The sequence below is a fragment of the Castor canadensis genome, chromosome 18, assembly GCF_047511655.1.
Source record: "Castor canadensis chromosome 18, mCasCan1.hap1v2, whole genome shotgun sequence".
NCBI lineage: Eukaryota > Metazoa > Chordata > Mammalia > Rodentia > Castoridae > Castor > Castor canadensis.
Window position 1 is genome coordinate 33131396 of NC_133403.1, and position 23627 is coordinate 33155022.

General features: G+C 44.7%; 1 long non-coding RNA gene across 1 annotated transcript in view; it reads right to left on the minus strand.

The window, feature by feature from the left end:
- The window catches only part of LOC141418824 (uncharacterized), a 45583-nt gene extending 26720 nt beyond the window's left edge, over positions 1–18863 (minus strand). The window contains exon 1 of the long non-coding RNA XR_012443460.1: positions 17947–18863. This is a non-coding gene — a long non-coding RNA (uncharacterized lncRNA). The remainder of the gene's footprint in view (positions 1–17946) is intronic.
- Positions 18864–23627: the final 4764 nt, after the last annotated feature.

A 23627-nucleotide genomic window follows, 5' to 3' on the forward strand; every position in this document is an offset into this window, starting at 1 on the left:
GATGTGACTTGGGGTTGAAACAGAAAGTGTCTGTGTGTACAGAAAAGCTCCCTACCAGAGCAAGTATGGGAATCTGATGCCAGTGTAAAGCAAACTCTTGTCTTTGGGGGAATGACTTCAGTTTCTTAATTTCCTGCAAAGCAACAACCAAATCTTTGCTGAACTAAAAAGAGAGAAACCACAAGGAGATGAATCTGTGCTATATTTTGTCACTGAGATATGAGCAAAAAGATTTCTTACAATACATCAATCCAGGCAACAAGAGGCAAAAGAGATTCCAAATCCTTTGGAACAGATGAAAGGAACTTCAAATGAGGGACAGTGTAAACAACCAAAGTGTTACATAGGACTACTAAGGCACTGAGTTGTCTCTTAATTGGAGAAGCTTTTATTTTTTTCCTTTCTTAATTTTACGTAAAATAATGGCATATCTTAAAGTTGATGTTTTATACTCTATGAAAGACCACTAAACTCAAGTTAGCTAAATATATGTGGAACAATTCCAATTTAATGACCAATTATCTCTCACAGTATAATGTTGATGTGTTATTATTTTTTAAAACTTCTGTATTTAGCATCTGTCTTCTGAAAGATGTCTTCCAATAAGGGAAAAGGAATGAGAGAGGAAAAAAATCCTCCCTTTTGAGAGTGAAATGGATATGTACAGATTTTATGGACAGGCAATAATACAAACAAAACTATGTATATCCATTAATTCAGAAATGATTCTTCCAGGAAAGAAAGCATGAATGAATGTAAATATTTAGCTGCCAGCAAGCTTATCTCAGCTTTGCTTATGAGAATAAAAAATTTGAAGCAATCTAAATGTACATCAATGTAACTGTGCCTAAATAAATGATAAAGTATCCTCATAACAGAATAGAATAGTAAGCAGACATTAAAAATGAGATCAATCTAAACTTATGAGCATGGAAAGGTACTTATGATATATAATAATAAAAAGAAGGCTACAATCCAGGCTTGGTATCATTTTTGAAAAAAAATAATAGCAACAATAGTCAAGTCTGATGTTTTTGCAAAACAAACAGAAATATAGTAGTAATCTCGGAATGGGGGGAATATGGGTGATTTTTTTTCCTTCTGATTTTCCTGCAATAAAATCTCTTATGTAGTTAAAAAATAATAAGATTAAGGGAAAAAGGAATTAATATTGTCCCAGAGAAATGAGGGAAAGCTGCTGGCATAGGTATTTCTTAAGATGTCCACAGGCTCTTCCTCCAATAATGATTTTGCTGAAAGAAAAATATCTAATCATACTACTAATAAAAGCATTCCAGTGGCAAATATTTTCAGTTCAATAATCTAAGAAGACAGCAATGGAAGCTTCAGGTGTCTGTTTGCATTTGTGTGGGAACAGGGAGGGCTTGGCCAAGTTTGTAAATATTTGCTTCTTGGGTGAATTTTTTTTCTTTTGTCTTTTTCTCTCTCTCCCCTCTGAGAAGGAGGAAGCATTTGTTTGCTTTCAGCAGGAGCAACTTCTTTCTCAGTGGGGTGTGGATAAGTAGAATTCAGAGCAGCGAGGTAGGAGCCACAGGAAAGGCCTTGCTAAGGACTTAAGTAAGGTTTGTACGCCCTCCACCACCAAATTCAGGTGTTGAAGTCCGACCCCCACTGTGGTTGTATTTGGAAAACTCATTAAAGTTGGGTGGGGTGCAGTGGCTTGCACCTGTAATCCTAGCTTCTTGGAGAGACAGAGATTGGGAGGATCACAGATCTAGTGAGACCCCATCTCAATCAATAAACAGTTGGGTGTGATGGTAGTGCCTGTGATCACAACTATGCAAGAGGTAAAATTCACAATATGGCATGTCTGGGCATAAACATGAGATCCTATTCCAAAAATAACTAGAGCAAAAAGAGCTGGTAGAGTGGCCCACATGGTACAGTGTCTGCCTAGCAAGCTTGAGGCCCTGAGTTCAAAACCCTAGAACCAACAACAACAACAAAAAAGTTATGTGAGGTCACAATGGCAAGGCTCTGATTCCAGGATAAGTGACCTCACAAGAAGAGGCACCAGACAGTTTCCCTCCCCCTCAGGACATAGTAAGAAGATGGCCAAGTACAAGATGAAAAGAGACCTTTCCAAACACCGAACAGCCAGCACCTTGATCTTGGACTTCTGACTCCAGAACTATAAGAAAATACATTTCTGTGTTTAAGCCCTGTGTTCGTGGTGGTTTGTGGGCAGCTTGAGCTGACTAATTTAAGCTCCCACTGTGATGAAGAGCTGCACAGACCAGGAAAAGGCTTTCTATGCATTGTCTGATATAGGAAAGGGCTTCAGGTAGACCTGCGTTCAAAGCCTTTTCCTGCCACCGCTTGGCAGTGTGAACTTGGACCAGTTCCTTTACATCTCTGATCGTCAATTTTCTCATCTGTCCAACAGTAGTAACAGCTGCCTGCTTCCCTCCCTGAGATGTGCTGTAAATTAAATGAGGTCACGTGTCTACCCCCAACTGGACCATATAATTTTGCTGTTTTAAAATCTCTTTGAGTAAAGCCATGTTACACAGAAATAATGCTTGCAAAGTGACCAACACACAGTAAGGATTCAACATGGATCATTCTGAAAGGTTCTTCGTTCATTCATTCATTCCTCACCATATAATTGTCTTTTGGTGTCTCGCTTTTCTCACATCAAAGGGGAGTACTGAAAGTAGGTGCTCAGTTGAATGGTGCAATTTCAAATGTTTTACTATTTTGAAGTACCAACAAAATGGCAATTTCAGATAGAGCAACCTAAAACCTGGAACTGTAGCAAGGATGACGACTGTTAAGATTTATAAAATGTGCTGTGTGTGATGACAGAGAGAAAAGCTCTACAGCTCAGTGTCATGTAGGACACCAACGATGATGTGCTGTGGGTAGAAGGCCCTGAGCCACACCTGGGAGTCAGGCAGAGACAAATACTCCATTTCGTCTTGTAAGGGCAGGAAGTAGGTGTGGGTGCCCGGGCACAGGTGCTCTGATGGTGAGTCAGTCTGTCAGGGTGCTGCTCGCAGAGCTCCTGTAAAAACAGACCAAGTCGGCTTCACCCCAGGGCTGCTGGGAGGTTCACATACACAAATCTATAAATGCAATACAGCACAGTAACAGAAGCAAAGACAAAGCCACTTGATCATCTCAATAGATGCAGAGAAAGCCTCCGATAAAATTCAGCACCATTTCATGATAGAAGCTCTGATGAAACTAGGAGTAGAAGGAATGTACCTCAACATCATAAAGACTACATATGACAGACCTATAGCTAGCATCATACTTAATGGGGAAAGACTGAAACCATTTCCCCTAAAGTCAGGAATGAGAGAAGGGTGCTCACTCTCCCCACTCCTATTAGCATAGTCCTGGGATTCCTAGCCAGAGCAATAAGGCAAGAAGAAGTAATAAAAGGAATAAAAATAGGTAAGGAAGAAGTCAAACTATCCTTATTAGCAGATGACATGATCTTATACCTAAAAGACCCAAAAAACTGCACCAAAAAGCTTCTAGACACCATAAATAGCTTCAGCAAAGTAGCAGGATACAAAGTCAACTTACAAAAATCAATAGCCTTTCTATATACCAAAAATGAACAGGTTGAGAAAGAATATAGGAAAACAATTCCATTTACAATAGCCTCAAAAAAAAAAAAAAATCAAATACCTAGGAGTAAACCTAGCCAAGGATGTGAATGACCTCTACAAGGAGAACTAAAACCCATGAAGAAAGAGATCAAGGAAGACTACAGAAGGTGGAGAGATCTCCCAGGCTCATGGATTGGAAGAATCAACATAGTAAAAATGGCTATATTACCAAAAGTAATCTACATGTTTAATGCAATTCCCATCAAAATCCCAATGACTTTCATCACAAAGATTGAAAAATCTACCCTAAAGTTCATTTTGAAACACAAGAGACTACAAATAGCTGAGGCAATACTCACCAAAAAGAGCAATGCTGGAGGTATCACAATACCCGACTTCAAACTGTATTACAAAGCAATAGCAATAAAAACAGCATGGTATTGGCACAAAAACAGATATACAAATGTTGCTGGGAAAATTGGGTATCTGCTTGCAGAAAATGGGAATTAGATCCATGTTTATCACCCTGTACCAGTATCAACTCAAAGTGGATTTAGGACCTTAATAAAGACCTGAAATCTTGAAGCTAGGACACGAAAGAGCAGGGGATACACTGGAGGCAACAGGCATAAGCAAGGACTTCCTCAATAGAACTCAAGTGGCTCAGCAACTAAGAGAAAGGATGGACAAACGGGACTATGTGAAATTAAAAAATCTCTGCACAACAAAAGAAATGGTCTTTAAATTGAAGAGACCATCCACAGAATGGGAGAAAAATCTTTGCCAGCTATGCATCTGACAAGGGATTGATAACCAGAATACACAGAGAGCTCAAAAAAACTAAACTCCCCCCAAAATCAATGATCCAATTAAGAAATGGGCAAATTAACTGAACAGAGTCTTCTCAAAGGAAGAAGTTCAAAGGGCTAAAAAAACACATGAAGAAATTCTCACCATCTCTAGCCATTAGGAAATGCAAATCAAAACCACACTAAAATTCCACCTCACATCTGTTGGAATTGCTACCATCTAGAACACCACCAACAACAAATGCTGGCGAGGACGTGGGGAAAAAGGAACCCTCATACACTGCTGGTGGGAATGTAAGCTAGTGCAACCCCTCTGGAAATCAGCATGGAGGCTTCTTAAAAGACTAAACATAGACCTGCCATATGATCCAGCAATCCTACTCCTAGGGATATAACGAAGGATTGATTGTGAGTCAGCCTACAACAAAGGCACCTGCACACCCATGATTATTACAGTGCTAGTCACAATAGCCAAGTTATGGAAACAGCCAAGATGCCCCACCACTGATGAATGGATTAAGAAAATGTGGTATTTATACACAATGGAATTTTACTCAGCCACAAAGAATAAAATTTTGTCATTCGCAGGTAAATGGATGGAAGTGGAGAACATCGTCTTACGTGAAGTTAGCCAGGTTCAGGAGGCCAAAAGCCACATGCTGTCTCTCAAATGTGGACTATAGACCTAATACAAATGCAGCAATATGATGAAACACTGGTCACACTGTTGGGAGGGGAGTGTCACACATGAGTGGGGAGGGAAACTAAGAACTTGAGTATGGTTGATATACTCACTATTCAAGAATGAATATAGAAATCTGAAACTGACTGAAACTACCATAAGAAAGGGACTAAGGTAGAATGAAGAAAATTAGAAGAGATAAACCAACTGGGGTGATAATAATCTTTATCTTAAATAAGCTAAAATGTCATGTTTTTCATTTTGTCTTTTTCTTTTTTTTCTCCTACAAAATTGAAGAACAGGAGGGCAAACAAATCCTGCCCAGTAGGGAAGGCTAATACCCATGGAAGAGGGAAGGGGTTGGGAAAGGGAGTAGGAAAGTGAATACGGTGCAAAAAAAATGTGTACGTAGGTATGTAAATGCAAAAATAACACCTGTTGAAAGTATTCCAGGAATCAGGGGAAGGGGGCGGGATAAAGGAGAACAGTAGAGGGGGTGGATTCACGTGTGATATATTTGATACATTGTAAGAACCTGTGTAAATGCCACAATGTACCTCCACCCATCAGAGCAATAAAGGAAAAAAAGATTAGGGTGAGGGAGTATGGTTGATGGACTTCATATATTTATATGAAATAGAACAAAAAACCTTTTGCAATTACTTTAAGTGGGGCAGAGAGAGGGTTGAGGGGGAGAGACGATGGGGGTGATCTAACCAATGAACAATATAAGCCTAATTAGAATTGTCACAATGAATCCTTCCCATAACGAATATATCCTAATAAAAAAATAACAATATGAGAAAAAGAAAGACAAAAAAGAAAAAAAAAAAGCTGGAAGAAAGAGACACCACTGTGAGCCTTCTACCCCTGTGCCCATCCTGGTGGCCTCTATCTGAGCTCTGACCTCACCTGTCCCAAAGGCAGTAGGGGTCATCACTCCTGAATCCATGCTTGAGATATTTGAGTCCTTACCCCATGTGCCTGGCACACACCCCCACCTCAATTCTTCACCCTTTAGTGCCAGGGGTGCTCTGGCAAACCAGATTGAGCATCCTCACCTTGCTAGCACTCCTTGTCTGGGGTCGAACACTTTCCTGCCTCCAGCCCCACAAATCTCCCCTGCTGGACCATAAGGTCTGTGTGTTTCTATCCCCAGTGAACACATGTACTAGGGACCACGTCATGTTCTTCCATGTATCCCCAGCACCATGCAAAATGCCTGGCACGCAGGAAGTACTCTTTAAATGTCTGTGGGAGAATGAATGAGCTTATCGAGCGCCTGGTACCTAAATCCCCAGACTCTTGGGTCTATTAGAAAACACGAATCTAATCCAGCTCTTTTCAAACTTATTGATCTTGGATGCTTTTCACTCTTATTCTTTCCCCAGGACCTCAAAGACTGTGTTGGGATGGCTATAGTTATTGCTATTTACTACGTGAGAAGTTAAAATTGAAAAATTGCAAAATATTTATATAAATTCATTTTAAAACTGGAGACCCATGAAATGTTAACAAAATAACTAATAAAATAAAATAACAAATATAAAATAAAAATAACAAAAGTAAAAAGTTATTTCTCTGAAAAATTTTCTAAAATCATAAATAGTGTAAGGTGGGCATTTCTTTATAATTTTACAAATTTCTCTCTCTCTCTCTCTCTTTCTTTCTCTCAGTACTGGGGTTGAACTCAGGGCCTCACTTTTGCTAGGCAAGTGTTCTACCACTTGAGACATGCTCCCAGTTCTTTATTCTTTTAGTTATTTTTTAGATAGGAGCTTGTCTCAAACTGTAATCTTCCTACCTCTGCCTCCTGAGTCACTGGGATTACAGGTATGCACCACCATACCTGGTTATTTTTGCAAATCTCTTGGGTATCCAACAGTAGAAAATGTCTGGATTCTCATGGTTGACTCTGCCCTCCTGTTGTGATGTATGTCACAGGTCATGCAGACTCTGGAAAAGTCCTCTGTACACTCATGAGAATGGCAGAGTGAAAAGGCCAAACACCACCTTAGTAGTGTACCAATGAAAGACAGTTTTGACCTTGGGACTTCTTGAAAGTGTACCAGAGGTCCTGAGCCTCTCTTTGAGAACCATGGGTGTAGCCAATGGCTATATTTTACAGATGGGAAAAGTAAGGGCCATAGACACAAAGGGACTTGTCCAAAGGTAGGAGAGAAATTCTGGGATAACAACAACGTGATAAGAAAGGCTGTCATGCATTGGGCTCTCAGTAGGTACCAAGCAGGGAGCTCTTCATTTCACGTTGTCGTGTCATGGAACTTTGGCACAGCTCTTGGAGTCCCAACTCCCTTGACCTTGTCCCCAGAAAGAAAAAACTAAATCTCAGAGAGGTTATACCATTTATCCACCATCACACAGTTGGTCAGTGGCAGGACTGGGATTCAAACCCAGAGTTCTGTGTCTGAGTTTGTATTCTTAGTCCATTATCCATATTCCTGGTGCATAAAATAAAAGCTGAGTGTTGGAAAGAATGGAAAGATGGACTCCTCTCTTTTGTTGTACTGGGGATACATTGTGACATTTACCAAAGTGCTTACAATATCTCATAGTTGAATTCACCCCTCCATCATTCTCCTTTATCCCCCCCCCAACTCCTGGAATAGTTTCAACAGGTCTCATTCTTCCATTTTCATGCATGAGTGCATAGTAGTTCTACTCTTGAAGTGTGGGGTACCCTTAGGGCCCAAAGAGGAGGAGGGGGCTCCAAGGGACTGAGGGTAGAGCTGAGGAATCAAAGTTTTAGAGGGTGAAATTTGTTGGACCTCAGAGGGGCACCCCAAATCATTTCTATGAGAAAGACTTCCCTAAAACTTCAAGACGCTGCTGATCAATTGATCGAACTGGTTACATTTGCCAGTTTTCCCAAACCTGATTTTAAGATTCTCATTCTAATGCATGTGAAATACTCCCTTTGAATGTAACCAATGACTACAGCCTTAAAAAATTCTGTTTTAAGCCAAGATGCCCCACCACCGACGAATGGATTAAGAAAATGTGGTATCTATACACAGTGGAATTTTATGCAGCCATGAAGAAGAACGAAATGTTATCATTCGCTGGTAAATGGATGGAATTGGAGAACATCATTCTGAGTGAGATTAGCCTGGCCCAAAAGACCAAAAATTGCATGTTCTCCCTCATATGTGGACATTAGATCAAGGGCAAACACAACAAGGGGATTGGACTTTGAGCACATGATAAAAGCGAGAGCACACAAGGGAGGGGTGAGGATAGGTAAGACACCTAAAAAATTAGCTAGCATTTGTTGCCCTTAACGCAGAGAAACTAAAGCAGATACCTTAAAGCAACTGAGGCCAATAGGAAAAGGGGAACAGGTACTAGAGAAAAGGTTAGATCAAAAAGAATTAACCTAGAAGGTAACAGCCACGCACAGGAAATCAATGTGAGTCAATGCCCTGTATAGCTATCCTTATCTCAACCAGCAAAAACCCTTGTCCCTTCCTGTTATTGCTTATACTCTCTCTACAACAAAATTAGAAATAAGGGCAAAATAGTTTCTGCTGGGTATTGAGGGGGTTGGGGGCAGAGGGAGGGGGCGGAGTGGGTGGTAAGGGAGGGGGTGGGAGCATGGGGGAGAAATGAACCAAGCCTTGTATGCACATATGAATAATAAAAGAAAAAGGAAAAAAAATAAAGATGAATAAGTGAAATGAAAAAAAAAATTCTGTTTTAGTATGTTCAATGATAATATTCGATTAATTTATACTTCTTGAATATTCTTATCCAAAAATTTATGCAAGATATTTTAATTATATTTCAGATTCTGTTTAAGATGTTCAAGAATACATTCTTCACTAGAAAGTAGTCATAAGAAGGCTAGATAGCCCCAGGAAACTTAGCTTCAGACAAAGTGGGCTTAAGACCACTCAGAAGAACATGTTCACAGAATAAATTCAAGACTAATTTATTAAGGAAATCATACTCTTTTCATTGAAGATAATTAAGAAAGCTAGTCTTCTGAACACTTCTGGCAAATTCAGCAACCAGCGTATTGGTGGTTTGGCTTTTGGTCAGATATGGGACTAGGACCAGGCATTTTACAGTTACTATGGAGTTCGTGGGATTGACAAACCTTTCTACAAGGTTATGAGTTACATTAGGAAGCTCTGAGACAAACGGCATGGTGTCCCTGGGTGCCTCTTTTACCCTTTGGTCACCTTCATGAGAAGAAAAGGGCAGAGGAGAAAAGGGGAGGGGCATGGCTCTTGCGAGTTCCAACACAATGCCAAGGACACTGAGCAGTTTTTCCATAAGTGACCCTGGGAGTTGGCTATGAAAATTGTCCCTTTTCTGATGATGCTGCTGAAGGGACTTAGCCGAGGTCATCTCACCATCAAGGGCAGAGTGAGATTCATCCTAAGGCAGAGTGGGGATTTGAACTCAGGAAGGCAGAGCTTATGGTCTTTGCTGTTGACTGTACTTCTTCCCACAAAGATGGCCTTCTTTGAGCTTCACTGAACCAATGACAAAAAAAAAAAAAAAAAAGACGAATTGGGGCCCTGCTAGTGGGGACTGAGTGGATGGGGACTTGGGGTGAAGGAATTTGAGCAGCCCGAAGGGGACTGATATTAGAGAAAAGGCAAAGCGAGGGAAGGCAGTTGTGAGCAAAATGACAGTCCCGTCTTCCTTCCTCTGTGCCAGGTGGAAACAAAACACAACAGAAAGTTACAGATCTTACTGCCTATCTATTTGTTCCATGTTACCGTATTGCTCGGAGGTCAGATCTAGCTATATGATGTTCCATGAAACCATAAAACCACTGCAAAAACAGCCAAGTAAGGACGAAAGCCAGGAAAGGACGACTCTGACCACCACGGTAGATGGTATGCTGTTTCTGGCTCCATAATGATTTCCTGAATTCCCGAGTATTCTCCTTATTCCTTCTTTTGAGGACTTGACCTTTCATTTTGTTCTGAAATATTCCCTTGATGCCTATCAGATACCTGTTGCCAGTAAGTTAGAAAATACATATAAGCAAGAATAATACATAAAAAGCACCAATAAATCTGTCCTCCTTTCTTCTGAAATGTTACTGTTAATATTGGGTGCCTTTCTTTCTAGGGTTTTCATTTTTTATGCCATTTTTAAATGAGACCATATTGTACACACACACACACACACACACACACACACACACAATTTGTATTTTTGTAGTACTGGGGTTTGAACCCAGGGACTGTGTGTACTAGTAAAGCCTCTACCATTTGAACCATACTCCCAGCCCTCTTTTTTAAATTTTGTTTTTGAGATTAAAGCCTCCCTTCCTTTTGCCTAGCTGGCTTCGATCTCTCAGTCCTCCTGACTCTGCCTTCTTAGTAGATGGTATTACAGGTGTATACCACCATGCCTGACCACGTACATACAATTTTATAATCCAGTTCTTTTAAACTAATGTGACCATATTAGCAAAGAAAACTTCACAATATGATTTTTATAACTGCAGAAATCTGATTGTCAGTTATTTCCTGTCCCCAAAGAGGTGAGAGATAGAAGTGCTTTGTAGTTAACTGGGAGACTGGCTGTACGTATAACTTAGAATAACTTAGAAACTTCTGAGAAGAACTACTGGGGGTGGGGGGGGTCTTACAATATTGGTTTGCGAGTAGCATGAGGCTGTGGCCATAGGGTCTGTTAAAGGGGTTGTTTGAGGTTCTCACCTAGCTTCCCTCTCTCCACTGCATTCAGCTAAGGCAGACACCTCCACAGTCACCAGGACAGGGCTGCAAACTCCGCCCAAGACCCCATATTTGTAGCTTTATTCCAGCAGGACGGTCAGTGTTTGGCAGATCAGCAGGACAGTGTGACCCAGCTCATCTGAAGAGCAAGAGCTTGGTTCCTGACATCAGTGCTCCAGACTTCAGCATTCTTTACCTCCCCAGGGCTGGGATGTTCCGGGTCCTTCTCTTTGGACTCCTATTTGGTCCTCTTTCATGAACCCCAAATTGTCTCTTTTTTGGGAGGTGTGGCAAGATAGTGGTTATTGCCGTTAGCAAGATTGTGAGAAGTTGGGGACATCCTTGGGAGATGACTTCTGACCTGGGGCTTCATCACCCCTTTTAATGCTTATCATGTAATATTTGCAAACCTCAAAGGAGTCATTTTCCTTGGGAATGGAGACTTTTCAGCATAATTGATGTTTAGCCAGAGAGTGAGAACTACTACAATGCCTGCCTTGTACACAGTAAGCACTCAATACATGTTATCTGTTATTATGACTGTAATTGTTTTAAAAGTCATAGAGAGCCCAGGCGTGGTGGCTCACACCTGTAATCCTAGCTACTCTGGAGGCAGAGATCAGGTGGACCGCAGTTCAAGGCTAGTCCAAGCAAAAAGTTACCTCAACAAATGAGCAAGGCATGGCAGTACACGCCTGTAATCCATGCATAGGTAGGAGGATTGTGGTCTGAGGTTGACCCTGGGCAAAAAGCACGAGACCCTATCTAAGACCTAACTAAAGCAAGACAGGGCTGGGGGCGTGACTCGAGTGGTAGAGCACCTGCCTAGCAAGTGCAAGGCCCCAAGTTCAAACCCCAGAACCCTGTATGAGAGCAGTTGTTGGAAGTCTAAAACAAATACAGTTCCTGGAATGAGACCCCATCCCCACTCCCACCACCTCTGCCCTGGAACCAGCCCCTAGCAAAGTGCATGCTGGGAGTATTTTCCTACCCTCTCCCAGCCTGAAGAATCCAGCGTGTCACCAGGCAAATAAATGCCCTCACCTTCTCACTGAAATTGGCATGTCTGGTGTGGAACTCCGATCATTTATTTACCATGACAGTTCTGCTCTGGGGTAGAAGTGCCCTGGTTTGCTGAGCGCCTCACTCATTTATCTTTGTTGGCATTGCCACCCGTGGGATCCCCAGCCCAACTCCCACAATGCCTTGTTCCTCTGTATCCTGCTGCTCACTCCGAAAGGGTGGGTGTGAGGGCTGGTGCAATGCTTGCCTTCCCACCTCCATGAGCATCCTCTTGGGTCTGCTTTGGGTGGGGGGGTGGTCCCTGGGACCATGGAGCGGGGAGGACAGATGTGGCATTAAAGCAGCCACATGTTCAGAATCCCGGATCCTTACATGGGAGTCAGATTGCTTTGGACTCAAATGTTGTTTCTTCTGTTTACGGGTTGTGTGGCCTTGGTTGGGGAGTAATCTTATTTCTGCTTCCTGGTCAGGAAGCATAAGTGCCCCTGGCATTGGGTAAGGGGTGCCCAGCATGTGGACGGAGGAAGCTCTTGATAAAAGGCAGCTGTTACCTCCCTTGTTATGGCTCCCCGGAGCTCAGAGCTGGTCACTGGAGTAGTTTTCTTTCAGGCTCATGAAATATCACAGCTGGAAGAACTTGTAGAAAAAGGTTTTTTTGTGGCTCTGACTCCCCGACACTTATCCTCTGTGTGGTGTGGGGACTCGAGTTATTTCATCGTTCCAAGCCTCAGTTTCTCATCCTCAGTTTCTCTCAGGGAAAGTGGAATGAGGGTCACCCTGGGAACTGCCTGACTTTTGACTGTCAACACTGCTTCCTCTTGGCTGTTTTCTTTCATGATCTAGAAAGACAGGTGACAGGCATTCTGTGACATGGTCCCCATCATGATGTTCCACCCTGGGGACAGAGTCTAATTCCTAACCTGCAGATAGGGAAACAGAGGCCCAGAGGGGTGGAGCATTCAGTGATTGCTCAGTCATTCAGCAAATATCCACTGACAGCCTGTGACGACTGTGACAGTTTTGAGCTTCACATACATGGATGATCTAAACAACTGGGAAAAAAAACCATCCTCACCCCACAGAACTTATACTCTAATGGTAGAAGCAGATTCTAAATGAAAATAATAAATGGATGATTACATGATGTGTTAGAAAACACACCACTGCCTGACAAGGGCGGATAGAGGGGGGACCAGCTGCAGGTTTTAATGTGGTGAGAAAATGATGTTTGAGCAAACAGTTGAGGTGAGAGGTGCAGCTGTGCGAGGGTCCTGGGGTGACCGTGTGCCTGGGGTGTTCACAGAACAGCAAGGAGTGCAGTTGGGGGAACAGGGAGTGATGGGATTGAGGTTGGAGGCTCACAGAGATAATGGATTGTGTGTGGGAGACAGGAAGGGAATTTTGTAGTCATAATAAGGATTACAGCCTTTGTGAGGAACCACAGGAAGGTCCGAGCAAAGTCATGAGCTGGGTAATGTTTTCCCAGGATCACTGTGGCTATTGCAAATTGACTGTGGGTGTCTATCAGCACAAGAACATGTAAACAAAATGGGGTGTATGCATGCAAAGTGGAATACTATATAGCCATGAAAAGGAATGAAGTACTGACCATGTTCCGAACATTAAAAACATTATGCTAAGTGAAAGAAGCCAGTCACGAAAGAAATTCCAGCCAATTCCAGGGCAGAACATAGAGGCCCCAGAGACTGGGGGTTGTGGGGAGGAAGGAAAGATCTATGTATACTCGCAGAGCTTTTGTTTGTCACAATGAAACATTTTGGAAATAATAGTGATGGCCCAACATAGTGCATGTAATTAATGTCAGAGTGTCTACTTGTAAAAATGTTAAAAGAGCAAATTTTATGCCTTTTACCATAATAAAAAATATTAAAACTTGGCTGTGACCACATGGGTGGCAGCAGCCTCTGCTGTGACAGACATGGGTCGAGGGGCCGAGGTAGAGGCAGAGGTAGTCAGAGACTGGGCACACCTGAGAAGTGAGGATCGCCTGGCGAATTGTAGGTCGGGTTAATAATTCTCCCAGCCAGGAGTGGAATCTGCGTGTCCTGAATTCTCCTGGCCCCCAGGACCACTCAGCGAGTGTCCTGTGATCAGATGAGTCACCCACCACACTGCCCAAGCCTTCCAGCTCCTGGTGGCCCTGCCAGGTCAGGGTGTTGGATGTCTGGGGCTCACTAAAGCCACATGGAGCCCTGACTCCATGGAGGGGACGTTCTGGACTGGAGCCCTTGAGGACTTCAAGCCTGTCCTGTGCTCCCACTGCCAATCCTGCCCGGGCAGCTGAGCTCTTGGCAGCCCCGCCTCTGTTTGTTGCATCACTCTGGTTGCCTGGGAGACGAGTTCTGAGGAACAGGGTGGAAGGGATGAGGTCCTGAACAACACAATTGTTGTTTCCACTGTGGCCTTAGAAACCAGCCTGACAGAGAGGAGCTCACATTTCTCCTGCATTCAGCCACCATGGACAGAGGGGAGTGCAGAGGGCACAGCATGGTCTTCGGCCTGGTTCAAACCCTAAATCTGTTTCCTACTTCCTGTGTGACCTTGGGTAGATGGCTGCCCTTGTCTGGTCCCCCTATTCCTTCCACTTGAGATAATACCACTCTGGGACCAGTTAAAACCATTAAATGATGGAAGGATGAATAGATGTTTACAGAATACAAATTGATGGAGACTCCGAGCTGCACTCACCACAGGTATGGGATGGCTCCAGAAAGAGGGCCCTGCAGACAGAGAAGTGGGAGGACATGACCAGAGTCAGAGAAGTCAGTGGTTGAGCTGGAGTTAAACTCAGGGGTTACCGGCACCCTGGGACTTGCTCCCAGTCTCTCTCTCTCTCTCTCTCTCTCTCTCTCTCTCTCTCTGTGTCTTTCTCTGATTCTGTCTCTCTCTTTGTGTATATGTCTCTCTCTGTGTCTCTGTGTTTCTGTCTCTGCATCTGTGTGTCTCTCTTTCTCTGTCTCTCCCTCTTTCTCTCTCTCCTGCTCTGTCCCTTTCTAGAAGCTAATGCACACTTTGTCTACTTTCTATCTCTGAAGTTCTTTGTTTTCAAGTGAAAGAAACTGGATTCTACCTAAGTTGACAGGAAAGGGATGTGGGGTACTTGCCAAGTTGAAAGAGGACCTGAGCCCTGATCACGTTTTCTCAGGAAGGACAAGATGGGGACCATTCTGGCACTGTCTCCGGGATGAATCCACTTCACATGTTTTTTTTCTGTCCTCAGGTCTCTCTGCACACAGTTCTAGCTTGAACAGTGTGCCAACCCCCTGTCCACCCCAGCTGGCTGGGGTACCTCTTTATCCATGTAGAAATTGAGGATAGTTAGGTAGTTAGCTCCTCTAGTTATTCGGGGTCCTTGGAGAGCATTTGCAGGTAACAGTGACTGACAGCTGCTGGTTGGGATCAGCCAGCAGAGGGGCCCCTCCTCCACAGGCCCCTGCCTGGGGCACAAAAGAGCTGTCACCCTCAGGGCCTTTGCCCAAACCCTGAGGCCCAAACCCTGTGCCAAGACACTATGGCTTTCAGGGGCCTCAGGCCTAATCCCAAGGTGCAGCCACCACTCTAGCTGCCCAGGGCCAACTGCTGCTGTCTGCTGGCACTCACTCTACCACTTGCAAATGCCTGCCAAGGGCCCAGAATAATTTGGAAGAACATCTGTCCTATCCAGGATTTCTATCTGGGTAGAGCAGGACCCCAGCCAGCTGTTTGTAACACCCTGGTGGAGGAAGACGGAAGACTTACGATGCACAAAATGGCAAGAAGGATGCTTCAAAGAGATTTTGATGGGCAGTGTCCAGAGGAAAGGACACATGCCACCAAGCAGCGGGTACAGGTGTCCACCCCGCCAGGTCCTCACAGGACTCTCTGAGAGCTTCAGAAACCAGGCTACGGGGAATTCCCTGATACACTGGCCAGCCTGACGACTTCGTCACTGCCCACTTGTACCTGGCAGACTCCCCAAGGAAGACAACTGAAGGTGGCACAGTGTAACTTTAATGAGAGACAGAAGAAATTAAAAAAAAAAATCGTTAGCCATTCAGCCTAGTTAGAGAGGAGGGCAGGGTGGGAGAAGCAGCTATGCTATCCAAGTGCTTTTCTGTTTACCAGGAATTGCCCTAAGCTTTTTACAGACCGTCCCTCATTTATTCCTCACCGCGGTTCTACCAAGCACTCCATCATCGCCCCTGTGTTACTGGCAGGGGAAGCCAGAGGCACAGAGCAGTTAAGAAATTTGCTCAGTGTCACCCTGCTAATAAATGAGAGAGCAGAATTCAAACTAGGGGAGCCCTGCTCTGTCGTGTGCTGGTGTCACCCTAGGTGAATGCAGTAAGCCCACAAAGGGGAAAGGAAGTTTACATCTGATACACTATTACTGTGAGAATATCTTAGACTTAACAGGTTTACCCTTCCTGTTTTAAGTGTAATCGTTCTCTAGGAAGAATATTTGAAGAGCAATCATGGCCAAGGGCTTTATAACAATACAGTACCTTGGACTGGAAAACTTATACACAGCAGAAATACATGCTTCACAGTTCTGGAAGCTGGAAACCCAAGTTCAGGGTGACAGGGTGGTCAGGCTCTGATGAGGGCACTCTCATGGTAGAAAAAGGGTGAGAGAGCTCTCTGACGTTACGGCACTAATCCCATACACTAGGACCTCATTTCTACAACTTAATCGTCTCCCAAAGCCATACCATCACCTTGGGCATTTCAATATATTAATTTTGGGGAGACACAAATATTCCAACAATAACAAGGGAAAAAACCAAAACCCTTGAACATCTACCTTCTTTTTCAAAAAGTGGTATTTTATTTTATTTATTTTTAATTTTTTAAAATCGTTTTTACATTTACTCACATGTGTATACATTGTTTGGGCCCCCTCCCCGCCCCCCACCTCCAGACAGAATCTGTTCTGCCCTCTTGTTCTCTGATTTCGTTGAAGAAAAAAACACGTAAGATAAAAAGAAAAGCATGGCATTTTTGCTAGCTTGGGATAAAGATAGCTATGCAGAGAGACTACTAGCATTGCTTCTATGCACGTGTGTATTACAACCCAAATTGGCTCATCTCTGCCAGACCTCTTCACTAAATCCTAGTCCCCTTCCCAGAGTGGCCTCTGCCAGTTTAAGATGACTATATTCACTCCTCTACAGTGAGCACATCAACCACATTCAAGTTTTGAGTTTCCTTCCCTTTCCCTATTCCTCCTGTGCACATTCTCCCCTTAGTGTGTGACCCATGTCCAATAATATCACTGCATTTGTTTTAGGTCTAGAATCTACATATGAGGGAGAACATGCAATTTTTGGCCTTCTGAGCCTGGCTAACTTTGCTTAAGATGATGTTCTCCAGAAAAAAGTGGCATTTTAAAAGAAATAAAGCCAGATGCCAGTGGCTCCCACTTGTAATCATAGCTACTCTGGAGCATCTCAGTTCAAAGCCAAATAGTTCACAAGACCCTGTCTCGAAAATACCCAACACAAAAGGGCTGATGGAGTGGCTCAAGGTGTAGGCCCTGAGTTCAAACCCCAGTACCTCAAAAATAAAGAAATAAAATAAAATAAAATAATTTTTTATTTGTTTTAAAACAGGTTATCTTATGTACTGATTATTTGAAGTCGGCTTTTCCCAGGTACAATACCTGTGCAATAAATCACCTTCAGAGACATGCTAACAAATGGCCACAAACTGTTTCAGTTATTCTTCCAACTGATTCTCTACTGGGTGAACCATTTCATTTGTGGGTATAAATGCAGGTGATGCTGGTGGTTTGCCTAGATCCCCTCAGGTCCTCTTTGCTTTTTCCGCATCCTCCTCCCCTGGCTTCTGGGTGCATTTATTTCCAATGGTTGCCACTCTGACTGTGCACTGAAGCACCCTGGGGTGAGCAGAGGCATCTTAGGCACAGGGTCTGTCTAAGAGCTTGATGGTAATGTTCTCTTGGGTGAGTTGACATGGCCCCACTTCCACCCCAGGGCAGGCGTAAGCCAGTGGGTATTGAATGAGAAGTATTAAAGCCAAGCTCCCCATCTCAGGTGGGGACAAATCCAGGTCCCCTCAAGGCTCATTTCCATCACTACGGTCCACTTTCAGGGGTAACTCACCAAAGACGCTGGTCTCCTGTCTCACGCTCTCTCTTGGATCATTCACTCTGGGGGAAGCCAGCTGCTATGCCATGAGGAAACTCCAGCAGCCCCATGGAGAGGCCCACGTGGTGAGAAAGCTGGGGCCTCCTGCCGACTGCTGCACGAGTGGGCCTAGCCCCTGTCCTTTCAGCCCCAATCCAGTTTCCAGGTGACCACAGACTGGGCTGACAGACTGACTGCACCTTCCAGTGAGACCCAGAACCCTAGTGGCCAGCAGAGTCTTGACTGAATTCTTAACTCTCAAAAATTGCAATCATAATTAGGAGTTACTTTAAACCTTCAAGTTTTGGGGTAACACACTACACAGCAAACAGCTATCAGCTATGTCTTCCTCTTGGACATTCGTTGCTTAAGTCTGCATTTTCCAAACTTCTTATCCTTTTCTCTCTCTCTCTCCATGGAACCCACTCTAGGAACTGCTGATCGAGCATGAAATCTTAGACATACCCTTAAAAGTGTCAATTTCTATCCCTTTTACAGAGACTTATTTGCCCTCTAACAACTGTGTCTGCTCTGGCTTAAGTCTGAGATGAACACGGGTACGTGTGTGCATACACACGTGCCTGTTGACAGCAAGCCCTGTCATCACGTCTGCTGGGGATTTTGTAAGCTGTCACTGTGAGATCCAGAACAAGCCAGGTTGTCACACAGTTCTGACAGACTATAAGCAGACTCAGGAAAAATGGAATGGTCCCATGGTATTAGGTCACTAGGCGACGTTCCCAAGAGACAGCTGGTCTCTGCTATTCCTCTGCTTTCCCTGCTACCCTGAGCTAGTGGGTGGGTGATGCAAACAAAGCAACAGTCCTGTTTAGTTTACAAACTTTTCCACTGATCTTCCCAGCAATTCTTTGCGGGGGGATATTCAGGGTGGTTATTCCTTGTTCCCATTTTATAGATAAAGGCATTCAGGTTCTGAGTGAGGATTAAGGCTTTCTTTTTCAAAATTTAACATACACTTACTAAATTCATATATTATTTCTTCTGTCAGAAACTCTCAATCCGAGGCTGCCTGAGTTTGAAACTTGCTCAGCTATTTTTGCCACTTCAGGCTATAGGACGTGGGCACATTTTTGCATCATGGTGACACTTTGCGGGATTGGCTACCCATTAAAAAAAATGAGTGTGAGGAGTGTAGATAATGCCTTGAGGCTAAAAAACATTTAATGGTTTTATTAACACTCATCCATCAGGTTTCAACTTGACAACATAGAATCCTCCAGTAACTGTTCTTATGCAGCCCACACCCCCACCCCCCAATTTCCTGGTGATTCTTTTCATCTTGACTGTAACTTTAAGAAACGGCCATGCCCAAGCCTCTCTACAGCCCAAATATATCTCTGGAATTATTTTTAGACCGTGAGCCTCTCGAAGGCACAGATTTTATCTGACTTTTTCAGATAAAATCTGTCCCCCACCCCCTTCTGCACTCCTGGGGCCAGTGGGGGGTGCTGGAGCTGAGGCCTGGACTGCATTGTGGGACAGCACCTGGGCATCCACATTCACCACTGGCCACTGCCCAGTGGTGAGGGCAAGAGTGTAGCCAAGCAACATGGCTAACTCTTCTGCAATTTCCACAGAGGCAGCCACTGTATTTCGACACCAGCCTGCTCTCTGGCTCTGTCCTTCCACTGTGATCTCTCTGTCTCTGTCTCTCTCTCTCTCTCTCTCTCTCTCTCTCTCTCTCTCAGTGAGACTAGGGTTTGAACTCAGGGCTTCACACTTGCAAAGCAGGTGCTTTACTGCTTGAGCAACACCTCCCATCTGCACCTCTGGTTATTTTGGAGATGGAGGTCTCATGAAACATTTGCCGGGACTGGCCTTGAACTATGATCCTCCCGGCCTCAGCTTCCCAAGCATCTCTAATTACAGCTATGAGCCACTGGCACCCAGCCCACTGCAATCTTTTTAAAAATGAACCCTTTCTATAGTCTGAACTTGTCCCCTTCTCCCAATTCTTCTGTTGATATTTAACTTCCAAGGTGGTGGTGTTAGGAGGTGGGGCTGTGGGAGGTGATTAGGTCATGGGGATGGAGCCCTCATAGGGGGGCCCTAGAGAGCTCCTCTGCTCCTTCAACCAAAAGAGGACACAGTGAGAAGGTGAAACCTATGAACCAGGAAGCAGCCCTCACCAGATACCAAATCTGCCACCACCTTGATTTTCGACTTCACAGCCTCCAGAACCGTGAGAAATAAATCTGTTGTGTCCAAGACCCCGTCTGTGGTATTGTTATAGTCCCTGCATGGATGGGCCTCATTCTTATTTTGTAGGTGAACCAGCAATAGCAGCGGTGAGGATCAGTTACAGTACTTGCGATGCTCCGGAGTGATCTTCTCTTTCCTGAAACATACATCATTGAGATCTCACGGTAGAAGTTGTGGGTTTCTGCTAATTAGTCATCACAAGTCCATTCCTGGTCTTGGGTTGGGATCGCAACTAAGACTGTGGAGATATTAATGTTGACTATGTCCAGGTTAACACTGAGTCTCTGCCAACGATGTCTAATTGCCGAAGCTTCTCCCAAACAGAGGTAAGTTGAGGCAGGTGCTGAGGAGCATCACTTCCAGGTACAGACTCCAGGACACTGGCTCGGTAGCCATCATGGATCCTGAAAGACTGTGGACTCAGCCTTTCTGGCAGGAGATGAGCAGGCTGGCTCCAGCAGACTCTGCCTGAGGTAGAGAGTTGCTTCTGCCTTCCACTCCTGCCTTGGCTGTGGCCTGAGTGCTTTGCACACTCCACCGTCCTCACACCCACCTGCATGTGATTGCACACTCACATGGATGAGGAAATGAAGGATCATAGAGGTCAAGTGACAAGGTCACACCTAGCAGCAAGCAAGAGAACTGGAGTCAGAACTCAGGTTCCCGGCAGTCTCGCTGCCTCCTGGATTTAAGAATTTCACATATTGCTGCCCCAAACCCCACTATTTTCCTGTCTACTTATTGCCTGGGACTCCCCTTATATTCAAGAAAGCAGAAACCACCAGGTCTGACTTTCCCAGGGCCCAGGGCTGTACTTGATATATAGCAGACGTGTGTATATGTGTTTGTGATATTTAAAATCTTTTTATTTTCTTTTTTGCAGTACTGGGGTTTGAACTCCAGGCCTCACACTTACTAGCCAGGTACTCTACCACTTGAGCCATGCCCCCAGCCCTTTTTGCTGGACCTCACATTTGTTCTTGCCTGGAGGCGCCTCAGTCTGCCATCCTCCCACCTATGCCTCTTGAATAGCTGCGATGACAGGCAGCTGTTGAGATGGGGTCTTGCTAACTTTTTGCCCAGGCTGTCCTTGAACCATGATCCTCCCGATCTTTGCTGTTTGCATAGCTGGAATTACATGCCTGAGCTACCACTTTTGCCTAAAATCTCTTACAATGGGTAGGACCTGGACATTGACCATTCAGAATGACCACTGGTCCAAAGGTTTCCTGCCTAGTTCTTATAGGAACCTGGGAGGCAGCTGTTTGAAAAGGTAGATTTATTATTTCTACTCACACCCCAAGAAGATAGGGGTACATTGTGTTACAGAGGGCCACAGGGAAGACGTAGGGTGGGTCAGACGGCACGGGGAGCAAGGGGACACTTTTATTGTGGTTTCCACAAGAAGGAACAGGTGAGGCGGGGTGAGCAGTCATGGGATTGACTGGTGGGATAATTCCAGCAGTCTGGGAGGCTGGTTGTCTGGTACCTGCTCTGAGATGAATTGGACAGGTGAACAGCAGCCTTAGAGTACAAGAGTACAATAGTGCGGGTGTGTGGGGGTGGGGAGGAGAGTTTCTGGGTTCCAGGTTATTAGGTTTGCATATGAAAGCCACACTCACAATGAGTCCTTTGCTCTCTATAAGAATTGACTGGGCCTGGTCTTGAGCTATCATCAGAGCCAGCCAGGCTCTGAATGGACAAAGTATCAAAAAAAAGCAAGGACATTTGGGGACCTTAGAGGTGCAGACAGTGAAAGTTACCCAGTGATACTGAAGTATTGACATACCAAGTGCTGAACTGTTTGGAGGCCTGGCATCTTTGTACCCGGTTGAATTCAGTGCTGAGCACAAACGCTCAGTAAGTATACAGTGAATTAGTGGACAGTGGGCTGGACTTGGAGTCTCCTCCCCCATACTTAAGTCACTTTTGGAGATGGCAGTGCCTTTACATGGCTGCCCTTCCCCCTGCCCTCTGGATCCACCAGGAAACCCACGTCTGCATGCACCCCGGGAGGTTTTGGAACTGGAGGCTGACAGGGTGACCTCAGTGTAGGCAGGGGACTCGGCCAGTCCTGAGCAGCCAGAAGGCACTTTGAGCCTCCCTCACTTTCTGTCCCACACCTGCTGGGCCCAGGACACTGGGTGGGAGGGACCTCCGGGCAGCCCACACCCTGCCAGCTCCAGGTGCTGGCTCATTGAAGAGACAGTATTGATTTCTGCATTATGATGCAGGGCTCGTGAGGAACCAAAGGGAGGGGTGGAGGAGAAGCCAGCCACTGATTCCTGGAATTTATTTCCAGATACATTAATTTGTTTCCTCCCTTCAAGGTCAAATCAAGGCATCTTCATACATCACCGTTGGCAGCTGTGGTGGGAAGGCAGCTGGGAGGTGGTGGAGGTGTGCTATGGATTAAACTGTCCGGGTGCTGGGTCAACAAAGGCGAGGAAAGTGGGGCCCAGACATCCCACGTCCCCATGTCACTAGGGTGAGGGCAGGGGAACATTATCAATCGGTCATTTGTTTGGTGAGATCTAGGCAGGGGTCATGTTACCTGATTTGATGCTGTCTTGTGCCTTTGGCTGGGAAGTCCCAGGACTTAAAGGAGTTTGAGATGGTACCTTAGTTCTGATTTGCCAGGGAGACTCACACTCACCCTTCCTTCTGTCCTCCCTTCCTCTCTTTCTTTCCTTCCTTCCTTCCTCCCTCCCTCTCTTCCTCCCTCCCTCCCTTCCTTCTTTCCTTTCTTTCTTCCTTTTTTCCTTCCTTCCTCCCTCCCTCCCTTCCTTTCTTTCCTCCCTCCCTCCCTCCCTCCCTCCTTCCCTTCCTTCTTTCATTCCTTTGTTCATTCATTTACTCACTCATTCAATAAGTATTGTCTTCAATGTGCCAAAACTTTGCCCTGAGCATAAAAGAATATTGAACAACACAGAAGAGAAAATCCTTACCCTTTTGGAGTTTGCATTTTATGATACATTTCTACAAATGACATATACTGAGGGAAGCTTAAATTTCAACATGCATGGAGTTTGCCACCACAAAAACACAATTCTGACAAGTGCTTTGAAGGAAGTAACACAGTGTGGTGTATTTAACAGTCAGCGATCGGACATAGCTATTATGAGGTTTCAAGAGACGGCAGGACTTGAGCAAGCAGGAGCAGGATTAGGGAGTAGAATTTGGGAGGAGACCTGAGGAAATTATGATGTGTCAGCTAAGCAAAGAGCTAGGGGTGAAGTGTTTGCAACCAAAGAAATGGCAAGTGCGAAGGTCCTGGGGTGGGAATGGCCAGAGTGTGTTTGTGAGAGAGAAAGGATGCCTGTGTGTAGGGACAAAAGAGGGAGCTGTGGGAGGTGAAGCCGGAGAGGTGACAGGGCCAGGCAGGACTTCCAGGAAGTAGAAAAGAATTTGGATGTAATTTGTTCAGTACATTC